The sequence below is a fragment of the Episyrphus balteatus genome, chromosome 3, assembly GCF_945859705.1.
Source record: "Episyrphus balteatus chromosome 3, idEpiBalt1.1, whole genome shotgun sequence".
Classification (NCBI taxonomy): Eukaryota; Metazoa; Arthropoda; class Insecta; order Diptera; family Syrphidae; genus Episyrphus; species Episyrphus balteatus.
The window spans coordinates 93,457,134-93,470,212 of NC_079136.1; the positions used below are offsets into that span (position 1 = coordinate 93,457,134).

The 13,079-nt window shown below is 29.9% G+C and overlaps 5 non-coding genes across 5 annotated transcripts; 2 read left to right on the forward strand and 3 right to left on the reverse strand.

Annotated features, from left to right (window-relative positions):
• Positions 1–3,388: 3,388 nt before the first annotated feature.
• Trnaa-agc (transfer RNA alanine (anticodon AGC)) lies at positions 3,389–3,461 on the forward strand. The gene has a single exon. It is a non-coding gene; the product is annotated as a tRNA-Ala (tRNA).
• Positions 3,462–7,911: 4,450 nt separating this feature from the next.
• On the reverse strand, positions 7,912–7,983 carry Trnap-ugg (transfer RNA proline (anticodon UGG)). Its single transcript has one exon. It is a non-coding gene; the product is annotated as a tRNA-Pro (tRNA).
• Positions 7,984–8,769: 786 nt separating this feature from the next.
• Positions 8,770–8,841, reverse strand: Trnap-ugg (transfer RNA proline (anticodon UGG)). Its single transcript has one exon. It is a non-coding gene; the product is annotated as a tRNA-Pro (tRNA).
• Positions 8,842–9,412: 571 nt separating this feature from the next.
• On the reverse strand, positions 9,413–9,484 carry Trnap-ugg (transfer RNA proline (anticodon UGG)). The gene has a single exon. It is a non-coding gene; the product is annotated as a tRNA-Pro (tRNA).
• Positions 9,485–11,374: 1,890 nt separating this feature from the next.
• Positions 11,375–11,446, forward strand: Trnap-ugg (transfer RNA proline (anticodon UGG)). Its single transcript has one exon. It is a non-coding gene; the product is annotated as a tRNA-Pro (tRNA).
• Positions 11,447–13,079: the final 1,633 nt, after the last annotated feature.

The following is a 13,079-nucleotide window of genomic DNA, read 5'->3' on the forward strand; positions in this document are numbered from 1 at the left end:
TGTTGAAAACGGAGAAAAACAATTTTATTGGATTCCCCGGTTTGTTCGTGTTCATAAAAGACATTTAAATTTTATTTTTTAAACAAAAATTGAATGTAAAAATTGAAAATGCAAGTTGTACTTAAATTAAGCTTGGGCCGCACAAATATACGATGTGGGCCGCATGCGGCCCGCGGGCACCAAGTTTGACATGCCTGGTCTACGGCAACAACACTTGCTTGATAACTTAAAACAATCAACTCATTTTGGGAACCAGTAAACCCGGTTCGATATTTGGCTAAATTGTTAATTGGAATGATTTTATTTTAGTTTTTATTCATATAATTATTGCGGAATGAAAGAGCTACCATTTGATTTTAACACAATCTACTTGACGGACTAAGATAAGATGGAATAAGTAAACAAAGTGAAAAAAATAATGAAAATTATTTTTATTTTTAAGCCCACTGTCATACCTGGGCGAAACGCATATGGAGTTGAGGTCACTTTAACTTTTTAATAATAAAAAGTTATTAACTTTTTAAGATGGAATAAGTTATTTTGATATTTAAAAATACTCGCAGGAGCGTACACACCATTGGGGTAAGCGGGTCGGTGCCCCAAGGCCCCCGGCCAACGCCAGGGACCCCATTGAAGACAGAGAAGGAAACTTATTATAACAAAAAAGTACGAAGCAAAAAGATAAGACATTATTTGATATGAATCCCTTCGGACACGAGAGAGAAATTATATTCTTCAGTGTAATGCATATTGCATTGGTAGCCAGCCACATAATATACATAATATTCATCTGAAAAAAATATTACCTCGGGGCCCCAAAAAAATAAATAAGTTTTTTGAAAGAAAAATTAAATATTATGTTATGGCCCATAAAAATATTACCTCTGAATAATCTTAGTGACCATCAAATAATACATAAGGAGAATCCCCCCCCCCCCCCCCCCTCCAAGAAAAAACTAGTTTTTTAGTTTTTCTTATGAACAAATTTGAAAAATTTGGTCTTGCCCCGTCTCGTACTGTCAGTACCTACTGCAAAAAAGAAATTGTAGTATTGGCCCGTATGCATAAAAATTAGTAAATACTAGCAATTATACCTAATAATAATAAACAAGGTTTGATATGCACAAAATGTGTATAAAAAAGTTCAAACTTTACAATTTTTCAAGTAAAAGCATTCACTACTTTTTATGCATATCACTTATTGTCTTAACTAAGAATAAATTCTGATTAATTTCGTATTTGTTCTTATAAACAAAAACCAATAGTTTTAATAATCATTTTTATCAACAAAAATAAAAACCGACTTCCATGGCTAAAACTGGGTTTAATGGTTTTTCTAATAGTTCCTATGGCCAGAACTGAACGAAATTGAAATGGGACCACATGGTCCCTGGTTCACTCAGTCCAAAGTTATTAGGTAACAAATACAAAAAAAAAAAAAAAAAAAATACAGTCGAATTGAATACCTCCTCCTTTTTGGAAGTAGTCGGTGAAAAAGTCAGATAAATGTTCTAATAGTATACAGGTAAAATAGGCATTAAACAAAAAAAAATTGTTACACTCATGAAACTTGGCAAAAAGTTTCCTTTTGGGATAAGAACCAAGGACAAAAAAAGTCTATAAAAAAAAGTTGTGTGGAAGGGTGTTTTTTCGCGCACAAGGGGGAGGGGGTGAAGTTCAAAAATATACTGAAAAAAATTGTTAGTCGAATGTCATCATATGATACATGTTTTCAAGTATTTTTTGATGCTGAATCTAATAACATAAAAATTAAGTCAATATGATTGCTCTTAGAAAAGTTATTGCCGATTTAAAACAATGTGCTTTTTTTTTTACTTCAACAGGTAAAATATAACCAAAACCCATGTGAAAAACCTGCTACACTGATGAAATTCGTGAGGAAGGTTTTAGATAAAGCAGGGACAAAGGATTCATAAAGTTCTTAAAATTATTTTTGGTGAAAGGGTGTTTTTTTGATGGGTTAAGATATGTGTGAGAAAGGTATCATAACAGCTAACTTAAATTTTATTAATTTTTAAAACTTGGTGAAAAAGTTTTGGTTTTGGTATAAGAATTAAGAATCTGTAAAAAGTACAAAATTATCTTGAGTGAAAGGGTGTTTTTTTTTTTCAAGAAATGATGAAATTCGGAATTAGTAGCACAAAAACTGGGACAAAATTGTTACACCATGGTAAAAATGTTTCATTTATAACAGAAACCAAGAACCCAAAATGTCTATACAAATATTTTAGGTTAAAGGGTGTTTTTTGGGAAAATAGGGAAAATCCGCGAACGCGTTTATCTCAGTTGCGTTTTGGATGCGTCTCGATTGCGTCTTGGAAGCGTTTTTGACGCGTCTCGGTAGCGTTTAAGACGCGTCTAGATAGCGTTTTAGACGCGTCTAGATAGCGTTTTAGACGCGTCTAGATAGCGTTTTAGACGCGTCTCAGTTGCGTTTTGGACGCGTGTCGATAGCGTCTTGGGCGCGTCTCGGTCGCGTCTTGGTGTGGCCTGTACGTTTTGGACACGTCCTGGTCGTGTCTTGGAAGTGTGTTGGATGTGTCCGTGTCGCGTTTTGGACACTTCTAGGTCGCATCTTGGTCGCGTCTTGGATGCTTCTCGGTTGCGTCTTTGACGCGTCATGGATACGACTTGGACGCGTATTGGATCTGTCTTAGATGCGTCTTTGTCACCACTTGGTCGCGATACTTAAAAGTTAGCTTTCATAATTCAAAAAATGCGAAACTCAAAATATTTGTTTCGCAGAAAGCGATGAAATGCTTAAACCTGAATTTTGTACATCGATTTGTTTTCTACAAAATCGGTATAGGTTACTTAAAAATATGGAAACAAATGTTAAGAGTTTTGAATCTGTTCGTATTTGGAGCTAACTTTCATTTACAAAACCTTGAATATTGAAAAATACTACAATTGCTGACAGAAAAAAGAAATAAATAAATAAAATACTAACAGTATTTTTTTTCAAAATATTTAAATATATATTTAAATTCAAAATTGAAATAAAAAATCATCTTGAAAACTAAAATAACATTTGCAGTCATTTACAAAAACTAAACTAAATTCACATTAGAAAACTACTTTAGACCCACCCTGTACATTTATTAGTTATCTTTTTATATCAATTTTATTATATAGAGATAGACTAACAAAATTCAAAGCCAAAATTTCACGTGCGATTGCGATCATATATCATTACAAATTCATAAAGATCAATCACCTTCTGCACATTAAGCTATTTTTACACTTTGGAATGATACTTTCACTTTTCAATGATTAATTCCTCCATTTATTTCCAATTGTATCATATATTAATTTTATTATTGGTAAAAATGTTACAAAAAAAAAAATTGTTGCCAATAAAAATAACGGGGATGTAGCTCAGATGGTAGAGCGCTCGCTTAGCATGTGAGAGGTACGGGGATCGATGCCCCGCATCTCCAAGTCAATTTTTTAAAATTTTATTTTAAATAATTTTTTTTTTTTTTCTTAAAATTTACCAACAATTTGAATTTTTTTCAAACCCCTATTTCTTTTTGTAAACAAAAACTGCTTGATATCATCTTATCAGTTGTATTTTTTTCACTATTACTTTCTCACCTCGAGATCATATAAGAAATAAAAAAAATATATAACTCAGGGAACAAGTTAATAATAAAAATGTTCATGGAAATAATGGCACAGCTGCCCCAGTATTTATTCAATCACCGTGCAAACTCATGTTTCAACATATGTTGCAATAAAAAAAGAATTTGCATATTGCTTTTGAATGACACAAAATGTTTGAGTTTAATTGAAAATAATCTGTCACTCGTCAGTGAAAAATATTGTTGAAAAAAAAAATCATTAAAAGCAAAAGTAAAATGCAAACAGACAATAAAACTTTTTAGAAAATTATCCCATGTCTACTAGAAAACTTGCAATATTTTTGTAGGTGTCTTATCTCCTTTTTATTTTCCTTTTTTTTCTTTTTTTTTATGATTTATTGACTTTTAATCAGAAATGGCAAAGTCATCAGCATTTATTTTCGTCTCATTTTTTTGTTTTGTTCGTTTCGTTAATTTAATTTGAAAACTTTCGCCGACTCGGCTAAATGCCAAACAATAACCTAAAAATACATGAAATGGGATAATAGTATCCTTTTGGCTGGCGCCAATTCTAATTTTTAACCCTTACATCAAGGAAATTATCTTTTGCGAAGAACAATTATTTTTAATGGAAAAATTAAGCAGCATGGTCGCTCGCAACCATAACAAGGACCATGCTGCGGCATTCGAGGGGTGTGGAGTTTTGGAACTCTAGGGGTCAAATGTGCTTACTCAAAATGATAAAAAAATATTAAAACTTTTTGTTTCGCTTATCAACAAAAAAAAAGGGTTTGTCTTCCTGGCATCCGCCGTTTGGGTGGGAAAAATTAGCCGAGATTTATAATTGGTCTGCGTCTGAAACGATTTTGTTCTGCGTTTTTCGTTTAAAGTACCTACCTAAGTTTGTTTATTTTGTATCTTTTCTGTTTGTTTTTGAAATTAATAAAATATATGAATTGTATCTATGAAAAGTTGGTGAGTGTGGCAAAACTCTGCGTTAAAACACCAATGAGATAAAAATCAATTTACTGTTACTTTTGGTTTTTCTATGGTTAAAACGATATATGGAAGGTTCTTTTGTTTTTTTGGAATGAAAACGCAAAAAAAATACAAACGACTTGTGGCTCCCCTTTAGCATAAATCACATGCGAAGTCCTCGAAAGATTTATGGGGTGTTAATATCTCATTTGAATGGAAAAAGTTGGATGTCGCCTCAGGGTGAGATGTGTATTTTTGTTTTTTTTTTTTTTTTTTGCAGTGATAAACTATTTGAAGTGAAATGTTGATGTCGCAAATATTATTTAAATTTAACATTAAATTTTTGAAATTCAGGTAAATATTTAAATATATATATTTAAATATTGTCTTGGAAGGCTTAAGAGTACAAAAAATTGGTAGACCCATTGGAAGACAATTTTCTTGACAGGATGATAATTTTTACTTGCGTTATAGGTACTACTAGAACAAGTTTAGGATTCGAAAAAAAAAATCGAACTGGAGATAACAATCAGACATGACATTACGCTGATGGAGAATGCCAAAAAAGTGGGTGAGGCAATTCTGTTTGTCTGTCCGTCTGAAAAACTTTGTAGTTAACAGTCTTGGGCGATTCCCTTGAGGTGAAATAAATTTTTTTAGCACCAAAACTAACGGTACCTGTAATATAACAGAAATAGAAATGCTAAGTTTTTTTCGAAAATGGCTGTAATGATTTTGATTACAATTTTTGTGTATAGTATTACATTTAAGAGACAACTTTTGAAATAAAAAAAATATTTTTATTAAAGGTACCTGGTTTTTTTGGTTTCTAAATATCTAGTACAAGACTAACCCGATTACAACGAAATTTTTCATACGAAAGTGTTTAGGTAAAGTTAATATTAAAATTTTAGAAAATTTTCAAAAAAACACATTTTTAGATTAAAAAAAAAATAATTCAAACTTTTTTTTTGAAAAATCAATTTTTTGAAAACGGGTTGGTGAAAAATTTTGAAATTTCGCTTTTATGTGTAAATTAGTTATTTCTTCAAAAAAGCATACCAATTTCTTTTTTTTTTTTTTGAAAAATGTTAAAAACTTTGTATACCTAGCTATATGAAAAATTATTTGAAAAAAACGGCTCTAACGATTTTCGAAATTTTTTTTTCTAAAAATTCTTTTTCATACAGAAATCAAATGGCAAACTTGGTTTTTTAAAACGATATTTAGTCAATTATTATAAAAACAGATTTTTTTTCGCTCATGAAATTCCTTAAAAATATCAAATTTTCCCTAATTTTGATCAATAAAACGCTTTAACATTAAAGTAACTTTAACCATAAGAGCAAGTACGTGGAACCGCAGTCGTGCATTTTATTTGTATTGAAAAATGCCTAATTCCAAAGGTTGTCTTAAAAACTACGACAGAATTTTTAACCGTGTATCACATACTTAGGACGGTCTTCATAGGCTTGGTTCAGGAAAAAAAATAAAAACCCTCACAGATAAAGAAATAAACAAAAACAATAATAAACAAAGAAATATATATCTTTCATTCATGAGGCTACACTTCATCATAGTCAAGAGTTGTTTTTCTTTAATTTTCACAATCACTCAATGAATTTTTCTGCCTACGTTGCTTCGTCGTCCATGTCTTGCTATAGTTTAGCTTTTCTTCAAACCAATTTCAAAGAATGATGACGTTCGACGTGTAACATTCTTCAGAACAACATTCTCACCTCCTCAAAAATATCTCTGGACACAATAAAGAAACTCGATGTATAAACTTCTTCGGATACTGCTAGCTATATCACAATATGAATCCATAATACGTCCAGACACCAGGATGGATGGATATATGGATATTTATCTTACTTCAGGCATTCATCTCTCTGCCCAAAACCAGATATGAGTAAAATAAACATACACAATGTTCGAGGAGTGTCAGAAGAGCAAAAAATACAAAAATCCACACAAAAAAAAAAAAACCGAATATGTCTGTGTGGTGTTGCGGTAGCCACCATTAGTAGAAAATACTCTTCTTCATTTTAAGGTCCTTTTTCAATTAAAATCAAATCGTATTCTTGTCTGAACGTTAGGTATGTTTGTTTAGGCTTACTACAACCAAGTCTCGCAAGGGTAGAAAAGAATATACTTCAGTGGTCTACACTCTCACTTAAAACAATAAAAAAAATTAAGTGGCATCACTACTGTGGATTTATGCATAAAATGTTAGCGGTCAAGGATTTGTAAACAACTATTTCTCTTCAATTTTTTGTTTTACTTTACCAGAAAATTCATACAAACATCAGACGCATTAATCAATGCTTAAAAGGATACGTATTTACGTATTTTTATTTTATATTGAAAATCCCAGCTCATTTCCGGTTTATTCAACCCTTTTTTACAAATTTGCATAAAAAAAACTTCAACCCTTTAAATTGAAGAGGAAACTATATTCGAAAGATGTTTATAGAGTGTCCTTCCTTTTTTTTTCTATAAATAAGTACAATAACGAATGGGCGTTTGATTTCAAACGACATTTTTTAAAATAGAGATACTCATAGAATAAAAATGATTTTTTATAAAGTTTTAACAGAGTTGTCTTTGACTTAAGGTTTATGGATTAAAATTGTCAAAAAAAGACAAACATATAAACAAAAAATAATAATTTATTTCAATTCATTTGTTTTAATCCGCTTAAAGGATTGCAAAAGCTTCGTATAGAAGTAATATTTTTACAAGTATCCTGGCAATGTACGATATGAAAATTGGAAACTTTTATTTATTTTTTTGTTCCAAGGAGAATAAAGGTGTGTTTAAACCTCAGACACTGAACACACGTAGGACAAGAAGGAGTTTTATACACCTTCATCATATTATTGCCTTTTTGGGTTAGATATAGCTATTTCGTCTTAATAAATCAGATAGATAATCCTGTCAAGATTTATTGGATGATTATCTATTTGTAGACAGATGGAAACGAAAAATGTCCATAGTCTCTTTTTTATAAGGGTGAATATTGAAGATCTTTTGTTTAAAGAAAGAACCCTTAGTGAATAAGGCAAGTCGTGTGGAAATAGTTTGAAGAGGTACCTTTATCGAGTTTTCTTGATACGAGGTGTGTGTGTATGGACTTGTTTTGAAAGGTTAACCGGAACACCCAAACTTTTTTATAATTTTTTTTTAAGTTTAAGTAAAAAATTAAAAAATATCAATTAAAAAAATGTTGAAACATGGGAATCGAGATGTTGTTCTGATTTTTGAATTTTTGTACAAAAAAAGAAGTAGAAATTTTTTTAATAACTTTTTTCTTGCAAAATAAAGAGGGCTCAACCGGGATTTGAACCCGGGACCTCTCGCACCCAAAGCGAGAATCATACCCCTAGACCATTGAGCCGCATGTCTGAGCCACTCATTTTTATAATTTTATATTTGTTCCTACAAAAATGGTACTCATACGCCATAGTGAACAATTTATATAAACTAAAAAAAGCGCATCAAAATTGAATTTTAATATTGGGACACAAATACTATTGATGTATTCTACAGAGCGTGTGTTGAGTTACCTTTTCGTTTTCAAAATGGAAATAAAATATTTTGAGAAGAAGATGAGAATTGTTCTGTTTTGCGGAAAGTTTGAAATAAATTTAATTTTAATGGTTGGTTACGAAAATAATTTTTTTTTCGACATCGCACATCACACCAAGCCATGAATTTTCTTGAATTCTGGAATATTGCAACAAAAATTACATAAAAATACATAAATGTCATGTGTGTTTTATTTAGTTAGTAGATTTTCAACAAATTTGAATCATCATAATAAAAGAGGCCAAACTTTTTCAAAATTACAAGTGAATATTTTAAAATAACATATATATATATATATTTTTTTTTGTCATAAGGGAGGCGCATCAAAAGTTATTGAAGGCCAAATTACGAATTTTTTGCATTTCAAACGGTTAAACTTTTAAATCATAAAATTCTCTACAAAATATGCTCTGAAACTTATCTTCATTAAATTCAAGTTTTTTTACACAAGAAAGATTTAGTTTTATAGTCTTTCGGTAAAAAAAACGAGTATAATCTATTTAAAAATGTGTCTCCATAAATAAAGGTGGTTACAAAACACTTCACTTTCAAAATAAGCAATATAAAACAGTTTAAATGTTTTGTAAAATAAAGAGGGCTCAACCGGGATTTGAACCCGGGACCTCTCGCACCCAAAGCGAGAATCATACCCCTAGACCATTGAGCCGCATATCTAAGCCACTCATTTTTATAATTTTATTTTTGTTAGTAAAGAAAATAGTACGCATACGCCGTAGTGATCAATTTTCAAAATTTGCAGAAATCGTTTCAACAATTAATTCTAAAATATTGGGACACAATACAGTATTATTGAACTTTTATTGTGTGTCATAATGTTGAACACAGCAGGCAGCAAGGCATCCCTTTAAAATGGATGCTAAAGAGATTGTGTTCAGTTGACTTACATTAAAAATGTGTTTTCAGTTCTTAAATACCAAAGTAACCAAAAATAACTCGATCATTTAACAGAAAAAAGCAATGTATGATCTACAAGTTTTGTATTGAATATTTTCGACATTCGAACTTAAATTACTTTAATATTATTTGAAAATCTGCATTAACAACTTTTCCACAGTAAGTGCATATTTTGCCTGGGTTAAGTTTGCTACAAAATTTAAAAAAAAATCCAGTAAGAGTATAACTTGTTTGAATATTATGTCTTCTTAAAGTTAAATACAAAACGTTTCACTATCAAAATATGAAAAATATAACAGTTATAATGTGTTTTAAAATAAAGCGGGCTCAACCGGGATTTGAACCCGGGACCTCTCGCACCCAAAGCGAGAATCATACCCCTAGACCATTGAGCCTCATGTTTAAATTATTTAAACTAAACTTAGTAAATTTTTTTATTCACAAATAAGTTTATTGAAAAATGTATCTCAATTTTTTTCTGTGTTTTTTTTTTCACTTTCTTTCTGTTCGTCTTCTTAGCGTTTATAATAAACTATCTGACTACAAAAGTGAAAGGTGAATTAAATAAATAAATCGTCTACAATTTTGTTTGTCATTTGAGACTTTATGAATAAATGAAACTTATTTTTTTAACTGCTAGTTAGGTTTGTACTAACAATGAGATACAATAAACAGTTTTTATTTCAGTAGTTTAAAAAAAAAATTAAATTCTACACAATGTGCAATGTATATTATGAGATGATTTACTTAATTAATTTTTTTTATGTATTCAACAATTAATTACAATAAATTTGAGTATTGATTTGTCTATCAAACCAAAACCAAAATTTAAGTCTAATACAGTATCGTAATTTAAAAATTACTTTTTATTTACTAACATAGGGTCGTATGCATTAAGAATGAGCTTAAGCTCTTATCTCACTTTTCAGTACATTTTCTTGAGAACTAATTCATTTTTTTTAGATAGATGTCTAGAAAATGTACTGAAACGTGAGATAGAGATTAAACTCTTTCTTGTTGCATATGAGCCAAAGTCCAGAGATAGAGTCTTTTATTTCTTATTATTACCGACTTCCAAAAAGGAGGAGGTGTTCAATTCGTCTGTATTTTTTTTTTTTTTTTTTTTAATGTTTGTTACCTCATAACTTTAGACTGAGTGAACCAATTTTTATAATGCAGTGTGGTCCCATTTCAAATTCGTTCAGTTCTAGCCATAGAAACTATAAGAAAAACCATAAAACCCAGTTTTGATCCATTGAAGTCGGTTTTGTGTTTTGATAAAAATAATTGTTTTTCATACAATTTAAACTATGTATTAAGCACATCATGAAGACTTAACTCAAAATTATGTATTTGTATTTTATTTGTTTTTATGTTGAACGTTTTAACCGTGCACAAATAAGGTAATAAAGGAGAATGGTCAAGTTTGTATGGAACGTGGACGTTGCGCGGCCAGGAATGAATTTGTTATTTTTTGATGTAATTAACGTTTACATATATTGTGCAGAAGTTTTATCCTTGTGACGTACTTCAAAAACGGATAAAATGCATTTTTGCATTTAACACTTTATATAGATTGTCTAATTGTTATAACTTAATAGTGTATTTTAAGTGCAAAATATGATACTCTGTCATTTTCCATGAGTATGAAGACCTTTATCTTGAATATCCAACCACTAGAACCCAAACTATAAGCATTTTAAAACACCAATTTCAAGCCTATTTTGAGAGTTTTGTTGTTCAATTTTTTGTTAGTTTGAAAACTTTCGAACAAAATCTTGAAGTGGTTGTCTTAAAAATCTTATATTATGATTTCTATTAGTCGGATTTTCAAGATTTATGTCTTCAGACTCAGGGAAAATGACAGAGCATCATATTTTGTGTTCCAAATAAAAATATAAATCAATTTGTCCTTCATACATTGAACGATGCATTAACAATAATAATTGCATTATCTTGCATTCTTAATGCAATACAGCGAAACATCCATAGTAATAGTTTTTCCTATGTTATAATTCTTTCATTTGATACCAATTTCATTAATGGCCGCTCAACGTCCAAAATGCCCATTCTCCTTTATGTATTTGTGTATATTATATTAGTAGGTACTTACATAAAATATAAAGACAGTAAGCTTTCAATAAAACGTGATTTAGTTTTATAAGTAAAATTGTTCACTGTGGCGTATGCGTGTTATTTACATATTGTATATACATATATTTTTTTGTCTTATTAGTCAGAGAATCAATAAAATAAAATTATGAAAATTAGTACGGAAATCGAGCGGCTCAATGGTCTAGGGGTATGATTCTCGCTTTGGGTGCGAGAGGTCCCGGGTTCAAATCCCGGTTGAGCCCGGAATATTTTGGAAGATCTGTTGTGTAATGACTTGCATTATCTTACAAATTAGTCCATTCTACTAATTCAATTTTGGTTTGTGGGATATACAGAGAGCACATAATTTGTAGTTTAATTGAAAATAAAATTGAAATCTGTGTTCGATTATTTTTTTGAGTTGTGTAGTTTTTTAAAAGCAATTCATTCCTTCTCTAAAAACTTGTCAGTTTTCATATTTTAGCCCAGTTCAACGAACCATTTATGTTTATTTATTCCAATTATTTACTTCGTTTGTATCTAATGAAACACTCAAATACTTTTTTTTTTCTTAATAGTATGCTGTGCTTTTTCATAAACAAAATACAAAAAACCTATTATATTTATGATTTTAGTTTATCAAAATACTTATACATGTACATATAAACACAAGTTATTTCAGTCGTGTGATATTTTTTAACCAATTGAAAGTTATTTTTTATTTAATTTAGTGTTAACCTTATTAAAGCTGCATTTTCCAAGACAATCTAAATAATTGTTAAATATTTTGCATAAATCCTGCAAATTTTTAAACAAAATTGCTGAATTAAAAAGATCTCATGTTCCATAAACAAATATTAGAAGGCACTTGGACAAAGCAGCTCAATGGAAAAGTATTTCAAACATCAATGAAATCTTGTTGAAATTTTATTCAATAATGGTAAACTATGAAAGGTGAGTGAATTATTGTTAACTACATAAAATATTTGTTATTTTCCAAAAAATTAAATGGTTTTTGAGCCAATTTCTTAATTTCTTAGCTGAAATTAAATATTTTTAATAAAATTATGATTTTTAAATAAGTTAATGATTCCACTCTTAGAAAAGTGAAACTTTTTAACGTGCTATCTAATTATGTAAAGACACATGAGGACCTGAAGTGCATTATCTATTATTTTAAATCTATAATTTATAATTTTTCACTCAAAAATATTAAGTATAAACACACAGACACACTTCGACATTTCCTCCCTCCACAGTTTAAATATACAACAAAAATATTTATGAAGTCCCTACTTAAACCAAAGTTAAATACTTTTTTTTATAGTAAAAACAATTTAACATTAACGTGAAAAAGTTTTAACCGCTTCTGAACTTTGAAGCCATTAAAACAATTTAATCTCTTGAAAATAATGCAAAACTTTCTTTTCAACTTTTAACTTTGCTGCCAGATAAATCGTTTGCTTCCTTGGTTGGTGCTTGGTGGTTCCTTTACTCTGTTGGCTAAAATTGTTCCCCAAGGGCCGAATCATCTAACCCCAAAATTATGTATATAAAAATAAAAGAAACCACCCCGCGAATCTATTCTCACCCTTAAGACTTTTAGTGTTGTTTAATTCGGTTGAAATAGAAAATTACATCAGTGTTTGGATTGTGTTGTTTTGTATTGTTTTTTCTTTTCATAATAATTGCCGAGAAAAAATATTATTTAAGAAGTTTTGAAATTTTCTTAACATTTCGATGGTTTATAACCCCTCCTCTTTGATATTATGACTCTCCCTTTTTTTTGTTTTATGCTATAGGTTTATTATAGGAGCAACATATTTTTGTCTTGAATCTGATTTTCTTCAGTTATGGGTTTTCATGTTTTGCAGGTATTAAAAGTTTAATGATAGA